The 18,688-nt window shown below is 42.3% G+C and overlaps 1 long non-coding RNA gene across 2 annotated transcripts in view; it reads left to right on the top strand.

Annotated features, from left to right (window-relative positions):
* The first annotated feature begins 4,940 nt into the window (after nt 1-4,940).
* Nucleotides 4,941-18,688, top strand: part of LOC130291411 (uncharacterized) — a 56,030-nt gene continuing 42,282 nt past the window's right edge. For both annotated transcript variants that reach the window (XR_008847927.1, XR_008847928.1), the window contains exons 1-3: nt 4,941-5,333; nt 7,674-7,828; nt 9,922-9,972. This is a non-coding gene — a long non-coding RNA (uncharacterized LOC130291411). The remainder of the gene's footprint in view (nt 5,334-7,673; nt 7,829-9,921; nt 9,973-18,688) is intronic.

Here is an 18,688-nt window from a genome sequence, read left to right on the forward strand (position 1 = left end):
GTTCAGTTATGCAGAGTTTGTAGGAATGTAGTCGTCATCTTGTTACGGAATAAAGGGTAGATCTAGGCACTGACCTTTCATTGTATTATGATTTCCCAATGTGACAGCGGGCATTCACCCTCAACAGAGCACATAACAAATTCACTGAAACATTTCTTTATTAGATAAGTATTTTGCATACACCTGTATACTTTAGTAGACCTGATTATTACACCATAAAGAAAAGAATCCAACTGCAAACATATTTCTTTACTACAGTACAGAATAAAATACAGTAAAGGAAAAACTATTTTTCAGCTAACAACCAATGGTGATGCAGGACTGCACTAGAAAGTACAGAAGATTACAGAAACTTTAAAGGAAAACTGTCAGTAAACTCCCCCCGCGCAAACCATAGGTACTGTTATCTTCATTCTTCTGGATATGCAAATGACCTGCTAACCGGCACGGGTGGTGTTATAAGGCTCCTTCTGGCACTCTGACGTCAGCACCCCTCATCCACATCGTTGCTCCACTTACATCACAGTGCCAGAAGGAGCCTTGTAACCCTGCCCATGCCAGTTAGCTGCTCATTTGCATATAGAGAAGAATGAAGATAACGGGTGAACGGCAGGGTGGATGCGGGCATGGTAGGCAGCATATTGATCAGCATCCCCTGCACTACCAGCCAGTACCTTTGGTTAGTGCTGGGGTGTTTATTGACAGTTTTCCTTTAAACAAGTCCACTGTTCTTAGTCTAGTCTAAAATCACCAACTTGTTAGGTTGGGTTCACATATGTCCGGCATCCGGCATAGGTGAACTCAGCCTAAATCTCAACACAACTGATGCTGCAACTGATGACAATGTGCATCAGTTGTCATCAGTTGTATGGCATCCAGCATCCATTGTTTGTGGCATTGGACAGGGCAACTCAGCAAGCTGCATTCCCCTGTCCGGTGGTCTCCCGCCTGTCCACCTATCCAGTGTCAAAATTGGGACACAGGATGATTGTGAACTGTCCCATTCAAATAAATGGCATCAGTTCTAGCATCAGTTTCACGCCGGTGCAGGTTGGAGAGAAACTATGCCGGACAACTGATACAAATTTTTTTTTAGTATGTAATCTTCTGCTAGATGTTAAGGGTTAAATGTAATGCATGTGTTGCATTTAAGAGTACATTCCTTTTTCAGTGTTTCAAATGGGGTTTTTCATCACATATTGTAATGACATATTCCTTTTGATCTCTTTTAGGCTAGGCTTCCACAGAGGTTTTGTTCTGATGTTTTTCTGGCATATTTTTTTAGCCAAAGCCAGAAGTGTAATACTCCATAGCCTGTTTTGACCTTAACCCCTTAATGACCAAGCCCATTTTCACCTCAAGGACCAGGCCAATTTAATTTTTGCGTTTTCGTTTTTTCCTCCTCGTCTTCTAAAATCCATAACTCCTTTATAGTTCCATCACCCATATAAGGGCTTTTTTTTGTGTGACCAATTGTACTTTGTAATGAAACCTCTCCTTTTACCATAAAATGTACGGCAAACCCCCCCAAAAAAAAATTTTAGGGAGGAAATTTAAATGAAAACCAAAATTTTGCACATTTTGAGGGGTTTTGTTTTCACACAGTACACTTCACGGTAAAAATGACATGTGTTCTTTATTCTGTGGGTCAATACAATTAAAATGATACCCATGGCTAGATACTTTTATATTTTTGTACCGCTTAAAAAAAATCTAAAACTTTTTGTACAAAATCAGTAATCTAAAATCACCCCATTTTGCCTACCAATAACTTTTTCATTTTTCTGTATATAGGGCGGTATGAGGGCTAATTTTGTGCGCCGTCATCTGTACTTTTTATTAGATACCACATTTGCGTATATGAAACTTTTAGATCATTTTCTATTAATTTTTTTATTTTTTTTATAAAATGTGACAAAAAAGCAGCATTTGTGGAATTTTTTTATTTTTTATGTTTACGCCATTCACCGTACGGGATCATTAACATTATATTTTGTTCATACATTTACGCATGCGGGGATACCAAATATGTCTATTTTTTTTTTAATATGTACGCTTTTTGGGGGTAAAATAGGAAAAAAGGACAATTTTCATTTTTATTGGGGGAGGGGATTTTTCACTTTTCTTTTACTTTTTATTTTTAAATTTTTCAACTTTTTTTTTACACTTTTTATGTCCCCATAGGGCACTATCTATAGCATAGGACACAGCACTGCTCAGTATTATCGGTGATCTTCTGCTCTGGTCTGCTTGATAGCAGACCAGAGCAGAAGACCACGGGAGATGGCCGGAGCTAGGTAAGGGGACCTCTGGCTGTCATGCTGGATGATCGGATCCCCGCGGCAGCGCAGTGTGCAATCCGATCATCCAATCAAAGTGCCACAATGCCGCAGATGCCGTGATCTGTATTGGTCACGGCATCAGAGGGGTTAATGGCAGAAATCCGCGCGATCGCGAATGTCGGCCATTACGGGCGGGTCCCCTGCTGCTGCCAGCAGCCGGAACCTGCCGTGTATGACGCGAGCACCCTTCCGATGCTCACGGTCAAACACAGGACGTAAATGTACGTCCTGGTGCGGGAAGTCCCGCCAAACCAGGACGTACATTTACGTCCGTGATCGTTAATGACCAAGTCAAATTTTCAAAATCTGACGTGTCCACTTACCGTATTTATCGGCGTATAACACGCACTTTTTAGGCTAAAATTTTTAGCCTAAAGTCTACCTGCGTGTTATACGCCGATAAGTCGCTGCAGTTCAATGATTTAAAGCGGGCGCTTTAAATCAATGAACTGTAGCGGCTTTGCAGGTGCAGAGACCGCCAGCGCTGCCGGCTTCTCTGCCCCTGCCTGTCCTGGGATCTAGAGCCCTGCTGTCGGCCCTTCTCTTCCCCTGGCTATTGGTGCCGCTGCCCATTCTCTCCCCCTGACTATTGGTGCCAGCACCGATAGCCAGGGGGAGAGAAGCTGCGCTGGCAATGGGGCAGCGGCGCCGACAGACAGGGGGAGAGAAGGGGCAGCGGCACCCATTACCGGCGCCACTGCCCTGTTGCCTCCCCCATCCCCGGTTGTATAATTACCTGTTGCCGGGGTCGGGTCCGCGCTGCTTCAGGCCTCCTGTGTGCGTCCTCTGCATCATTGCCATGCGCTGCACGGCGCAATGACGTCACTTGTCATTGCGCATAGCAACGACGCATGGGATGCACACCGGAGGCCTGAAGCAGCGCGGACCCGACCCCGGCAACAGGTAATTATACAACCGGGGATGGAGGAGGCAACGGGGCAGCGGCGCCGGCAATGGGCTGCCCCTTCTCTCCCCCTGGCTATTGGCGCCGCTGCCCCATTGCCGGCACCGCTTCTCTCTCCCTGGCTATCGCCGCCGGCAATGGGGCGCCGGCACCGATAGTTAGGGGGAGAGAACGGGCAGCGGCAGCCTCTCTCCCCCTGCCTTTCCTGGGGGTGTATCGGGGTATACGCATGCTTTTTTACCCAAATATCCCTGGTAAAATGAGGATGCGTGTTATAGGCCGGTGCGTGGTATACCCCCGATAAATACGGTATTTGATAATAACTTTGGAAAGCTTTTACTTATGAAAGCGATTATGAGATATTTTTTTTGCGACATATTGTACTTTCCATTAGTGGTAAATTTTGATTGATATATTTAGCTTTTTTGTGGAAAAATTCTAAAATCTTGCGAAAAAAAATGAAAAATTTTCATTTATCTAGATTTTACATTTTCTGCTCGTATGACAAATAGTCATGCCGCACTAAATTAATAATTATTTCACATCTACAATATGTCTACTTTATGGGGGGATTCATCAAAACTTGTGCTGAAGAACAGATGACCAGTTGCCCATAGCAACCAATCAGATTGCTTCTTTCATTTTTCAGAGGCCTTTTCAAAAATGAAAGATGAAATCTGATTGGTTGCTATAGGGAACTGGTCAACTTTTCCCCTGCACAAATTTATATGAATCTCCCTCTATCTTCCCATCATTTGCAATTTCCCAGATTTTCAAGAAAATTTCAGGGACCATGAATGGAATTGAGGGGCTTGTATGTTAAATACCCCCATAAACCATCCCATTTTAAAAACTGTACCTCTTCAAGTAGTCAGCATAACATTAAAGAAGTTTATTAACCCTTTAGGTGTTTCACAGAAATGAAAGCAAAGTGGAGGCGGAGTTTCAAATTTTTCTTTTTTTGCTGATTTTTCATTTTAATCCATTTTTTCTGTAACACAGCACGTGTTGACAGAGAAATACAACTCAAGATTTATTTCCAGAATTCTGAATTTTATAAATTTTATTTTTTTTCAAATTTGTTTCACTTTTATGTACACTTTATTTTTTCTTTACTGTGATACACATTATTCAGTGGAGAACACATCTATACTCCACTAAATTATGCCTATGCCTGTCAGTTTTATATGATAGCAGATCAGACTTTACTCTAGGTAGAGTCTGATCAACTTCTGTTGCCATGACAACTAAAGCCATTGTCAGGCCTCTGGTTGCCATGATGACCATCGGCACTCTGCTTTCACTTTGCAGAGTGCCGATCGGGAACATAGGGAGCTTCTTCCCTCTATAGCCCTAATAGACTCTACAAGGTTAGCATCTACAAGGTTAACTCAGGATCAGTGCGCAGCTCCAATCCTAAGTGCTGCGGGTGGCTTCCTCTGACAGGGCCCCTTTTCCTCCGATCGCTTCTCTGTGTAAAGTAACAAGAGAGGGGGAAGGAGGTGACCCCCACAACATCCCTGCTATTGGTCCGTCTGTACTGACCGACCAATAGCAGTGATCGCTGGCTGGGGACCGCTGCGATTGGTCCCTGGCCAGCTTCAGGGACACTCAGCTCTGCAGCACAGCAGAGCTCAGTAAACTGTCACAGCGCCTGGCGTCGCTGTGACAGTTTAAAACTATCAGGAAGTCATTCCTAATCACCACGTACATGTACCTGATTCTGCGGGAAGAGGTTAAAAAGGAATGGGGAATAAAAAGAAAAAAACAACATACTTCTTTTTCCTACTGGATCCACTACTGACTGGCTCAAAAACTGCAGTGACAATCTTTTAAAAAAAATGCCAGAAAAAGACCTGTGTAGAAGCCTAGCCTTAGATAATAAAGCAAGTGTTCAGTAAAAACATGTTCCCTTACTAAAATGCTTAGCCTACCTAATAAAACCTCTGGGATACTCCGTTTCTCAAAGCTGGAGGCCGTGATTGTGACATCTCAGCCATGCCCCTTCATGATGTCACGCCACACCCCCTCCATTCATGTCTATGGGAGGGGGCGAGTTGGCCATCAGAGGAAGGGGAGAGAGGAAGGTGAGTTAAAGGTTTATTATTTTATTAGGTAGGCTTTTCATGTTAGCATCTATGGCAGTAGTCTCAAAGTGTGGCCCTCCAGATGTTGCAAAACTTCAACTCCCAGCATGCCCGGACAGCCAACTGTCCAGGCATGCTGGGAGTTGGAAGTTTTGCAAAATCTGGAGGGCCACACTTTGAGACCACTGATCTATGCGGTTGTACACAAGCATTGGAGATCACTCTAATGTCAGTCACTGACAGTGTCGGCATCTGTGAGCAGCCCGCACTCAACGAATATGGATTGGACTCCTGAGCCCATTTGGATTAGACTTTTATATCTGTTTTTTACACTTTGCTACAACAGTGCATGACAGTACATGTGAATATAAAGGGCTGAACATGAATCTGACAATGAAACAGATTATATGGCAATTAATTACGATTTTATCAATCAGACTTGTTTCTACATGTCAAAAGTGTGAAAATAGTCCTGGCTACACGTAGTCAACATTTTCTTTACTCCTGGAAGTAAAAGGGTTACACATGGCAATTATTGTTTTTTTTTTTTTTTTAAAGATTAGTGAAACTTTAAACACTGCTAGTTTGTTGAGGACAATCTTCTTTAATACATAAATTACACATAAAGGTGTCCCGGGAGATAACTTGCAGTTGTTAATGGGAAAAAGTATTGGCAACAATTGATTAGTGACAGCAAAGTGATTTATACTGAACTTTATTGATTCAAGGAACGGACCATTTGTTTAACATTTGTTTAACATGTCCCTTGATAATATTGTGGTCAATTTCATATAGATAGGTAATTAATTATTTATGGCATACATTGGAACACATTTTCAATGCTCACACTTTTGAGGACACGTCTTGTATTTTATTTATTTTTTACCATATTTTGAGTTTTCCCAACAGAATTATTATGTATTTTAGAAACTCTAAAAGGGGGATATTTTTTTTTTTTAAATATGTCACAATTTTAACTAGGGAGTTTCCTACAGTTTTTAGCACACATTGGGGCAGATTTATCAAAACCTTTGCATAGAAAAAGCTGCTCAGTTGCCCATAGCAACCAATCAGATTGCTTTTTTCACAAGACCTCTACAAAATGAAAGAAGCAATCTGATTGGTTGCTATGGTCAACTGGTCAACTTTTCTTTCTTGTTTTGTTCACACACCGTCTGAGACATGTCTGCTCCAGGGCTCCACCATTATGTGTCAGCATGCAACATAATGCACCAAAACAACCCACAAAACCGACCAAAATCTAAGTAAACCCAGAAAAAGGGGCAAGGGGAAACCTTCCTAATTCCAATAAAAAAAAAAAAGAGAATTCTGTTGGAAAAATTTCTGACCAAAACATGGTCTAAAAATAACCCCACAAAACCACATTACCCAATCCCCTCACTTCTAGCACTTGATCATTTTGGTTGTTTTTATTTGGCACAAGGATCCCTAGTTAAAATGTGTGTACAATTACTCATTTGGAATGCAATTAAGAATTATTATTTCTCCTGTGAGCGCCCAAAAAATCCAGGTTGCGCCAAAATTGCATCAACTCCCCCTCCCAACCCAAAGAATAGTAAATAAATGAGAAAGAAAATGCACATGGACTAATGGATTAGTGAACCTAAACAAATACCATATTCACTAAGAAGTGTCACATTCGGCACTCTCCACATCTCATTGGCATGCCTGTGTATGTGGCTGATGGTGCACTTCCATAGCCGGGAGTATGATGGTGAGAGTATGGGTGGTGTGTAAATGCAATGAGTCTATAAACATCCAAATGAAGAGAGAAAAGGAAAAACACACTCATCCCTGTTGCTTCACTTGCAAATGTTTTAATGCTGAGAAGGCAGTCTCCCCGCAGTGCAACGTGGAAAGAAGTGGCGGCAGGGACGTCTCACCTGGACGGTGGCGGCCGTTTCACATCTGTCGGCGTTTCTTCGTGCCCCTGGTGACAGGCGTGAAACAGCCACCATCGTACTGGTGAGAAGTCCCTGCTGCCGCTTCTTTGCACATTGCACTACAGGGAGACTGCATTTTCAACACAAGACGGGGGATGGAAAAAAAAAAACATTTGCAAGTGAAGCATCAGGGGGAGTGCGTTTTTCCTTTTTTCTCTTCATTTGGACTACAACAAATAACACCCTGTACATGAGGGTCATTGTCTCATATTGATGCAACAGAACTACTATTAAACTACTAGTAGACTGTTAATCTAAACTTATGTCAAAGCAAAATGCTAATGCATAGGGATTTTAAAACCCCCAATAATCTTTATAAAACTGGACCATTAGGTCATTTTCTGGAACCTATTACTTTTAATTTTCCAACACATAGGAGACGTCTATTCGGCCAATCACTGGCTTCTGCAGTCACTTTCTTGAGTGACTTATTGGCTGAGGAGGCATCTAATGTGTCAACACACAGGCAACAATGCTCAGCATTAGGGACCAGCAAGGTTGAAAAGAGCAAAGGTGGGTGATCAAAGGCTGGTAAGTAAAGGTTATTTATATTTTTCCTGGCATCCTGAGCACAATGGTAAAATACTTATCTGGATACCCTATTATTAAAAAGAAATACATATTTGCTTTATTAAAATAGATGTCACGCAACACGCAAGCAGAGAGCACTTAGCAGACCTAGCAGTAGAGACAGGCACTGGTGGGGTAGCCAAGGCCTTTAATAGGCCTCTGTGGATGTCATCAGTAATCTGCTCCTTTAGCCGATACTAGCAAATAACCATTAATCTGTATAAGCAAAACCAAGTCCCCTAGGGGGACAAATAAAAACTAACCCCTTCCTGACCTATGACATCCCCCTACATCATGGGTCGAGTGGGGGGAATGTGACCAGCAGATCCCCGCTTCTATCAGCAGCTAACATCTACTGGTAATGATGGACATCGAAGCTGGCTCTGATGTCTGTCATTGAAATGGTTAAATGCTGTGATCAATAGCAATCATGGCATTTAAACATTAAATGCTGGTAATACCTAGGCTCTAGGGGACCTATTTGCAGTTCCGCAATTAAAAGATGTTAGTGAACATTGTACCTAGCATCAAAAAATAAAAATGTTAAAAAGGTAGAATTGTATTCCTCACTTAGAGTCCACCAAAAGTCATGTACGGTATTTATTTATTTATTATGACAAATCATGGTTGTATGGAAAGAGCAGATCTCTTCTACCATAATAAAAATGCCATGTCAAAAGTATCTCCCATATGTCATAAAACTGCCTGCGATTGTGTGGATTAGTTTAGTCTCTTCTGCTCTTTCTTTACAAGCAGTTTATGCACCAAGCTCATGAACATGTCAGAAACCAAAATATAAAACAGTCAGCATGTATCCCAAAAATAGTTTCTCATACAGAGTTTACAGAATGGGCCAGGGGCAAAAAGATCTTGATTTGTGCAAGTCCCATTTTGGTGAGGGTACCTAATTGAAAAAGGAACTCTTACTGGATCTTAACTGTATTCCAGATCTAAATGTGGTTATTTAAATGCATTTCCCTGATCTCACATTTATGTGAAAATGACTCTTTGCTATCATTTAGGGACCCGCAGACAATACTAACTACCCTCTTCTGACACTTTTCTTTATTTATGAGTCAAGCAGGCACTTGTTTCCATGTCCCACAATATTCCAATCTTCCTGACGGTTGCCTTTCAGTTTTCCTCATTATTCACTTATGTTAAAGGGATATTCCAGGATCTAACATTTTATTCCCTAAGTAAGGGGTATTCCAGGATCTGACATTTTATCCCCTCTCCAAAGGATAGGGGATTAGATGTCTGATCTTGGGGGGATAAAATGTTAGATCCTGGAATACCCCTTTAAGAAAGGCATTTCCACATTTTATGGTTCTTTATATTCTATTATGTGCACCCAGAATAAATCTAATTCTGGAATAAAGTTTTATTTTTTTTAATTTACTTAGTGATGTCTGCCATATGCTTATAGCTCCAGATCCTACCTTAGCATTGTGTTTCTTACATTCTTCATTTATAGTGTACCAAGACAGTTTATAATTGCCCTAGATTTCTTTTTTCCTGCAGGTGGAAGCTAGATACACCTCATTTTATGCAAGAGATTATTAGTTGTACTTCACAAAATGCTCCTCTTGAGACATAATATGCTCAAGATAGTTTTTAATCTTCTCCATGCAATAGAAATTGGACCCCATGGTATATCTATTTACCTCTTTCTTTTCTGCATGATGTTGTGTAGCTTTTTCTTTTTAATCTTACTAAACAACTAAATAAATTTGGTTAATCTCTGTATTTTCATTATGGGTACAATCACATGTACAGGATCTGCTGCATATTTTTGCTGCATATTTTCTGCAGCAGATTTTGCTACCCATTGAAGTTAATGGGTTGCAAAATCAGCTGCACAAAATATGCAGAAAAAATATGCAGCAGATCCTTTATGTGTGAATGTGCCCTATAACTGTTATTTGGTATTTTTCTATTATGACCTGGGGTCATTTCTAATATTGCTATGTAGTGGTATGTATAGATCACAAACCTTTTTATGGATTGTCAATCCGCCCTCATCCACCTACTCTCCCCCCCCCCTCTTCTAGAGTTATGCTGTGATTTATTACCTGACAGACTCCTGAATCCATCAATTGAAGGTAAGGGTGGACTTATGGGGCTAGGGGTGTGTATTAAATATCTCCTTGCAGTACTACCTCAGAAGGAAGCGAGGAAAGTGTGTCTTTAAAATGCATTTTTGTGTGTGTAACAGTATGCATTTTCATTGACTATGAAAGAGAGTTGGGGGGGGGGGGGGGGGGGCACCTGGTCCTAAAATTCTAGCCTGCCCCCATGTATACCACTGGTGTAGGCATAATATTGTATAAAATGATAACATTCATCCTAGTTTCTCAGTTATGTCATATATTTTGGCAGATCATTCTCATCCAACTTGCTCCAATTGTCATTTTCCAGTTTATAGAACCAATGTTAAACACATCCATATCATCAGTTTTATTCTGGTAAAATATAAGATACAATGTGTAATATAGAAAACAGTTGCTTCCGACAATGTAGCCTTTGAAATTTGTCTTCATTTCATTAATGACCTATTAAACGCGTTAAAGGTGCCAATTGTATAATACTACTAAAAATCAATTTATAATGCTGACCACAAAAAGTGAATTAGACCTCATTGTAAAATGCTACATTCAGTTTACTATGAATCTTCTTAATGTGTCGTTTGACATTTGTTATTACTTGGCTTCAGGTTGGTTTTTGATATTTAATGAATTATTGATGGCGGTAGAGGACTGAAATTCTCAGCTGGAAGGTGATATGTGAGAGATTAATGAAAATTTCCACAATTAGCGTAATTGACCATCATTCAGTTAAAAAAAATAGGCTGGTAATTGGTGGCAAGTGTGTCCTTTTTATTCACTTATCTATCATTGGTTTGTTTGAGAAGCTCTCGGTAACACATAGATCTTTTGCACTGGTGCTCACAGTAAAACTATGCGTTGAGTATTAGCTCATGATTACCACTTTGTGAATGCCAATTCCAGAAGACTAGGTGCTGCTCATATTAACCCTTGCATCTCAGGAGAGATATTCTGTGCCATAGATAATTAAATAATTAAAATAAAATAAAATAACTAAACTATGATAAAATTAAAATAATTAAGAAACAAATCGCATCAGATAGAGTATCACTGACATGACAACTCTGTTACAAAATACAGATCTACTGCTAAAATTAGTTCAACGTATTCACTTACCAGCATTGGAAAAAAATTGTTGATGAACGTACTAGAAAAGGCCCACCCCAACCAAGTAATCCTTGGCAGATAACCACAAAGAAACAGCGTTTGGCACAGCTAAAAGCTAAATGGCAGCAACACTGCAGCAGGTAAGTGAAATGAACACCAATATGAAATCCATGCCTTGGGGTTCTCAATTCACAGAAACCAATCCAAACAAAGCCTTGGTAGATACTGGGCCTATTGGACTTGTGGGCTTATAGGGATTACGGCATACATACTCTACAGTTATTAATGTATAAATTGGATAGTTAGGGTTAGGGATGAGCAAATCGAATTTGATGAATCTGAATTTGTTATGAATTTCATGAAAAATTCGATCCGTAATGAATCCAAATATCGCTTTGATAAAAACAAATTGCTTAATTAAACTCCATTTAGTGTGCTCTAGGCTCCATGGCATCTAAAACGGTGGCTTCACATGTGAGGAAATGGGACAAGGAACTCTGGGAAGGCGGGTAAGCAGGATCACCCTGAATTACATGCAGCATACAGCCTATCAGCAGCCAGCCAGCTCTGTGATGTCACAGCCCTATATAATCGGCAGCCATCGCCATTTCAGCGTTTTATTGCAGAGAGAGCTTTTTATTGCAGGGAGAGAGAGCAGTGTGTGTTTTGCACATAAAAACAGCTTTACAGCAGCGATTCTGTTCTCTCATAAGTGTAACATGTGCGTACATAGATGGTGTACCATATTTTTTCCTGTCAAACTAATTTGGGACAGTTGTAGTGAAAGGCCAACCAAAGCTACACACTTGTTTTTGTAGCTTACTACGGTTTGTAGCGGAGCATGTTGTCCTCCTCTCAGAAGTGTAAACTGTACGTACACCTATGTGGTGTACGTTTTTTTTCCTGTTAAACTAATTTGGGCCTAGTTACTGTGAAAGGCCAGCCAAAACTACACACTTGTTTTTGTAGCCAAATACAATTTTAAGCGAAGTGGAGTATATTGTCCTGTCCTCACGAGTGTAAACTGTACGTACACCTACGTGGTGTATGCTTTTGTTCTTGTTAAAGTCATAAGGGCCTAGTTCCTCTGAAAGGCCAGCCAAAACTACGCACCTGTTTTTGTAGCCAAATACAGTTTTAAGCGTAGTGGAGCGTATAGTCCTCCTCTCATAAGTGTAACATATACGCACTCAGTTGGTGTAAAAATATGACAGGCAGAGAAGTGCCAGGTTGGCACAGAGGAGTGGCAGAGACCTAAATTCATCAGGCACAGGCAGAGGTTGCAGCAGACTAGGGGCGAGTGGCAGCAGGAGTCGCAGCAAGAGGTCTGAGCTCCCGGTATCAGCCAGCGGTCGAGTATCGACCAGCAACCCATTTGCCATCATTGATTGGTTAACTCGGTCATCCACTTCATCACAAGTAACATCTGATACCCCCAGTCAACAATTGGTGGGTTCCTTAGACACAATCTTCAGTTGGCATGGCCCGGGAGCAGTCCCTGTCCTCCCATTGCCTCCGTTCTATGCTGTTCCCTACCCCACATAAGTATTGTATGCTGTGGGTTCAGCTACACTATATTGTGAGGATGATCCACTAGAGGACAGTCAGCAGCTACTGCCCAGCCAAGAATTGAAGGAGACAGCCGCTGTTTCCCCTGCTAGGCGGGCATGCAGTGATGAGAAGAGTGGAGTGGGAGGTGGTGTTGCGAGCGTTCAAGCTTCTGCAGCAGACACTGTTTAGGAACCTGAGGAGGACATCAGTGATGTGCAGACACAACATGATGATGATGAAGCTGATCACACTTGGGAGCCGCTTGCATCAGGAGAAGTGGGCTGCAGGTTTCCCATGAGGCAGCAGCTGAGCCAGCAAGGTAGTAGCAAGGTTGGGAGTCAGCATGGGGGCAGAAGTGGGAAGTCTGGAGCCAAATGTGCCCGAGGTAGACCACCTGCATTGCGGCACCCTAACTTCCCAGGAGGTAGTGGAACAGGGGTTCCTGGAGTCGGCAGCAGTAGCAGTCAGTCAGTGCGGACTGTTGGGGGGGAAATCAGCTACTCTGCGGTGTGGCTGTTTTTCATCAAGCATCCGGAGGAGGTTAACATGGCCACATGCAAGATGGGTCAGGGCCTGGGAGAACCATGTCTACGATGCAGTGGTCCAGCTTGCTGCATCACCCAGTGGCAAGTCAGCTCCCTGGTTCAAAAACCCAAATAAATAAGACCACCAATCACATTAGTGAAAGCCACGAAGAAAAGGCAAGAATACCACAAAATAGACCTACAAAAAATTCTAGCCTTATATCTATCAAAAATATATCACAACAACATGTATCCAAATTAAAGTAATCTTTATTAGATAATTCACAATAACAACATTGACCCCCGCAACATAAAAAACATATAACACTCAGACATGATTAAAATCAAACAGTGGGGGAACACTGAGTAGAATATATTACATGTGACAATCAAGGTACAGCTAGCACACACAAGGATGCCAAAATATAGCCCTTATTACATTCAAGTAAATAGGATAAAGTACATATGTGTATATAGTAGCAAGAAATATGCCTACATACATATGTCAATTGTTATTCTCAGCAGCCCATATTGCACATCCTACAGCCTAGTTATGCATGGAAACAATTAGAAATAAATACCCAACTGTGTAGTGTGACCTATTCCGGTGTTCCCCCACCTAACACACCTACATGTTTTGCCCTGCTTTGTCCGGGAGCTTCAACCAGCCAAGGCTCCACCACCTCAGCCTAAGGGAGTGGTCTGTCATACCAATCTTCTGTCGGTCCAGATGCTCCTGTTCCTCCTACTTCAAGTCAGTCATTCCGCCAGCAATACATCAGCGAAGCCATGTCCAAGAGACAACAGTATGCGCCAACTCATCCAACGGCGCAGAAGCTGAATGTGCTCATGTCCAACTTGCTGGTGCTACAGTCCTTCCCTTTTCAATTGGTGGACTCCTGCCCTTTCAGAGAACTGATACCTTGTGCCAAGCCGAGGTGGAGAGTCCCAAGTCGTCATTTATTTGCAAAAAAAAAGGCAGTACCACCCCTCCACAATGAGTGGTGCTCATCATATTCTGCCCTCCTCCATCATTTAATTTGCATACTACTTGATTGAGCACACCTGCCTGTCTTTTACCCGGATTCCCTTTCATGGATATGGATAGTGAGCCACAACAAGCCAGCACTGCACTAGACGAAGGACGTACAGACGCTGGAACTTTTTTCTTGTCTTGTAACAACAAAGAGGACTTACAACTATTGAGCTCCAAGTCTTTGGAAGCACGTGTGTTTGCCTTGGCGGAAAAGGAGGTTAGACTGTTTTGGTTTATTAACTCCTTATGATCTTACAAGGAGTGCCAGAGAGTTCCTAGAGGCTTGCGGTTCTATAAGGAGCCATCACAGTTCTTGGAAGATGAGGAGTTTATCAAGGAATGGAAGCAAGCACATCTAACACATTCCTTGAATTTATTATCAATTACCCTACAGCGTAATGAAAAGGAATATGAACAGACCACAAGTTTGTTAAGTAAAGCCAAATCCGAATTACGCTCACATCTGTCAGGAGAGCAATTTGATGCAGTAAACAAAAAATTGGATAAAAAAACTCCTCACCACTCAAGCTTATATAAAAGAAAGGAAGACGGATACGTTTATACGGGATAAAGCTAATTATACCAAGGACTGAATTTTCGACTGGGGTAATCGCAGACAGCAAAAAAGGCGTAACCGTCTCCCTAAAAAAAGATCTCAAGATTTCTGGACCACAGATTTAAATTCTAGTGAGTCTGAAGAGCCTACTCGCACCCAGACCCCAGGCCCTTTAGAAGGCGGATCCGGCGAGGTGGCCGGAGGGGCAAAAAAATGGGGGCCGGCAAAAGGAAGCAAGTCTCGTGGAGGTCTTAAAAGGACTGGGTAAGAACGTTATTCAAAATGTTGTCAACCTGTCAGAAACTGTTTTCTCACCAGACTGCCTTTCATTGTTATCTAGAGGTTTGAACTTTTGTTCGACAGAGGACTTTGACTTTGCCAATTTCCAGGTAGATCTGTTTATATCTATGAGGAAAATTGGCCTTAATAAGCATTTTGCAAAATCTACTCTCCCTATACTCCCTAAGAAGGAGGGAGAACTTCCCATCAGGATAAGCCGGCTCGGATTTAAAGTGGTGACTGATCTTGAGCCTGATGTAGGAGAGTATGTTGAATTACTATGTGAACTTTCTGAACCTCTTGTTGATAGGGTCAACTCTGATATTGAAATTGCCTGTAAAAATGATGATGATTATTTGCCTTTTTTTAGCCCCGGAGGGACTCTGAAGACATTCACTAATCTAGTAACCAACGAGGTCAAAGCTCTGATTTACCCTAGGGCTGTGGATAATTTATCTATTTGGGAACATAGGGCACTGAAATGGCTTAAACAGCCAGGATAAGGGAGGGAATATTGTCGTTCTATCTAAGGACCAATATATAGAAGAGTCCCACCGTCTCCTACATGACACTAGAGTGTATACTCAACTTCCTGGTGACCCTACGAACAAGTATGTAGGACAATTACGGTCATTGCTTAGGAAATACACTGAACGCAATATTATTTCAGAACAGATAGCAAATAAACTTCTTCCCATCTGCCCATGTGCCCCCAATTGGTACTATGTCCCGAAAATTCATAAGTCGCTGAGCCATCCCCCGGGCAGACCCATTGTCTCGGGGATTGGCTCAGTGACTGAAAGTCTGTCCCAATATATTGATTGGTTAATCAGACCCTTGTTGGTGATCCTCCCCACATATCTGAGAGACACGGGAGACTTCCTTAAAATAGTGAAAAGCATTACATGGCAAGAAGATTACCACCTGGCATCTGTAGATGTAGAAAGTCTCTACACCCGGATCCCTCAAACTGAGGGAGTCCGGGTGGTTAGGGACTTTCTTGCCGATATTGGCAAAACACCAGGCTTTATAGATTTCATTGGAGATTCCCTGTCATTTATTCTTAGCCATAATGCTTTTAAATTTCAGAACAGAAGATTCAGACAGGACTCTGGTATGGCGATGGGGACCCTGGTAGCATGTTCATTTGCGAATCTTTTTTTGGCCGCTTTTGAGAAGAAATTTATCTTCTCTACAAGAAACGTTTTTGCTAGACATCTAGTAATGTTCTTAAGATATATTGATGACGTGTTTATCGTGTGGTCGGGGTCCCCATCGCAGTTTTCTGACTTTGTTGAATATCTGAATAAGGATTGCAAAATGAATATGCAGTTTACAGTGGTCTTTGGTGACAAAGCCTTGAACTTTCTTGACGTGCGAGTGGAAGCAAAGGGAGATGTCCTAATTACCCCCGCACGTCAAGAAGGCTATGCCCTATGGACAGTTTGTCCGTCTGAGGAGACTCAATAGTGATGAGTTACAGTTTAAATTTCAGGCTAGAGATCTAGCTGAACGGTTGTTTGACATAAACTACCCCACTGAGATCATACAGGAGGCCTACGACAGGGCCTGTCAGGGTCACCAGTCGGAACGTATGTTTAACACACATGACATCCCCATAAGCCCAAACGCTTCACTTTCTCATTTCAACATTCCTCCATGAATGATATCATCCAATCAGCCATTAGGAAGCACTGGCATCTCATTGAAAATGATCCGGACCTAAAAACTGTTGCACTAAACAAGCCCCATTTTTCCTACAAACGCACCAGCACTTTAGGGTCACAATTAGGATGCACCAAACTACACCAGGAGACAGGGACATGGTTAGACAGAACACTTCCCAAAGGCAATTTCAAATGTCGACAATGTTCGATGTGTCAATTCAATAATGAATTGAAATTTTGTAGGCTAGGAGGGATTGAGTGGAAGGTGAACCATTTTCTTACCTGTAAATCTAAATATGTTTTATATGTAGTGCAGTGCCCGTGTGGCCTGTACTACATAGGGAAAACCATCCGGTGCATGTACATTCGTGTACAAGAACATTTTCGTTCTATAAGGACTGGGCAAGGTTGCCCCAAACTTATAGACCATGTCAGGAAAAGCCATGGTGGTGACCAAAAGGTGTTACGTTTTTCAGGTTTGGAGCAGATCCCGATGTCGAAGGACGGCAGTGACCGTAATAGGATCTTACTCAAAAAAGAGGCCACCTGGATTTTACGTACGGACGCCATGGGCCCACCTAGCTTAAATGATAAAATAGATATGAGTATATTTTTATAATCCTGACTATATGTGTTACTTTGTGCTCTAGTGTTGTATATTGCAGGGTGTATCTGTAGTGTTTCCGACTTGTATTTATGTTCACTTGTCTGGCACATATTTGTATCTATTTACTGATTTTTCTCTTTGTTGTTATTATCGCTCACGTCTTTATGCCCGCCCAGCCAGGGGGCGTTCCTTACTTTGTAGTTACAGGAAGCATTGTGATGGTGCTCCGCTGTGTCTAGTGTGTTGAGCACAACATGCATGCACTAAGGTATACAAAGCTTTGTTGTGAGCCGTTGCCATGACGACGGAAGCGCACTTACCTGCGTATATCAGAGGCGACGACGCCACATCACGGAGCCAGAAGAAGCCTACCCTCTGGACTACTCCAGCTGTCTGTTTATGACAGTCCATTAAAATAACCCTGCACAGCACAGTGAGTTGCCGCTACTGTTCTTTCTTCATACATTGTATGCCAGTGAATTTCCTTGCGAGCACCGCTGACAGGGGTGTTTGGAGATCATCTTCATAGTGCTCTACGTGCGACATTGTGGCTACCGGGTTGTACCGTCTGGACTTTGAGTGGTGCTCATCATCTTCTGCCCTCCTCCATCATTTAACCAGCCCTCCACAATTATGTGAAACAGAAGGTGGGCCAGTCCTTGAGCCTGTCAGTGTGTATCAAAGTGCACGGTAGCGCCGATGTTTGGAGCTGTAACTACGATCAGGGACAATACAGGTCTTTAACAGCCCACTGAGTGAATGTGGTTTCTGCACAGCCACAACAGCAACTTGGACAGGTCACGCTGCTTCTACTTCCACGGTCTCAGGCCATTGGTCCTGCGACAGTGTGTGACACCGCCTCCTCATCCTCGACTGTGTCCTCAGCTTCCACTGCATGGACAAGTCTTAGTGCCCCTCCAGCATACCATGTGTGTAGGGCACGGCGGTGTCATGCTGTTCTTCACATAGTTTGCCTTGGCGAAAAGAGTCACACAGGGGAGGATCTGCTAATAGTCATTCATCAAGAAATTGAATCATGGCTTACTCCACAAAAACTCGAAATGCGAACCATAGTGACCGACAATGGGAAGAACATATTGTCTGTGCTGCATCAAGGAAGCCTGAGCTATGCTCCCTGCATGGCACACATGTTCAATCTGGTTGTGAAGTGGTTCCTGAAGTGTTTCCCCCATCTGCAAGACTTCCTAACAATGGTAAGGAAACTTTGCATGCACTTCAGCCACTCGTACACAGCAAAGCACACCCTCCTTGAGATGCATCGTCAGAACGGTATCCCACAACCTAGTCTGGTATGCAACGTTTCCACCCGTTGGAATTCCACCCTCCATATGTTGAACCAACTATATGAACAGAGAAAAGCCATCA

The sequence above is a fragment of the Hyla sarda genome, chromosome 9 (genome assembly GCF_029499605.1).
Source record: "Hyla sarda isolate aHylSar1 chromosome 9, aHylSar1.hap1, whole genome shotgun sequence".
Taxonomy (NCBI): domain Eukaryota; kingdom Metazoa; phylum Chordata; class Amphibia; order Anura; family Hylidae; genus Hyla; species Hyla sarda.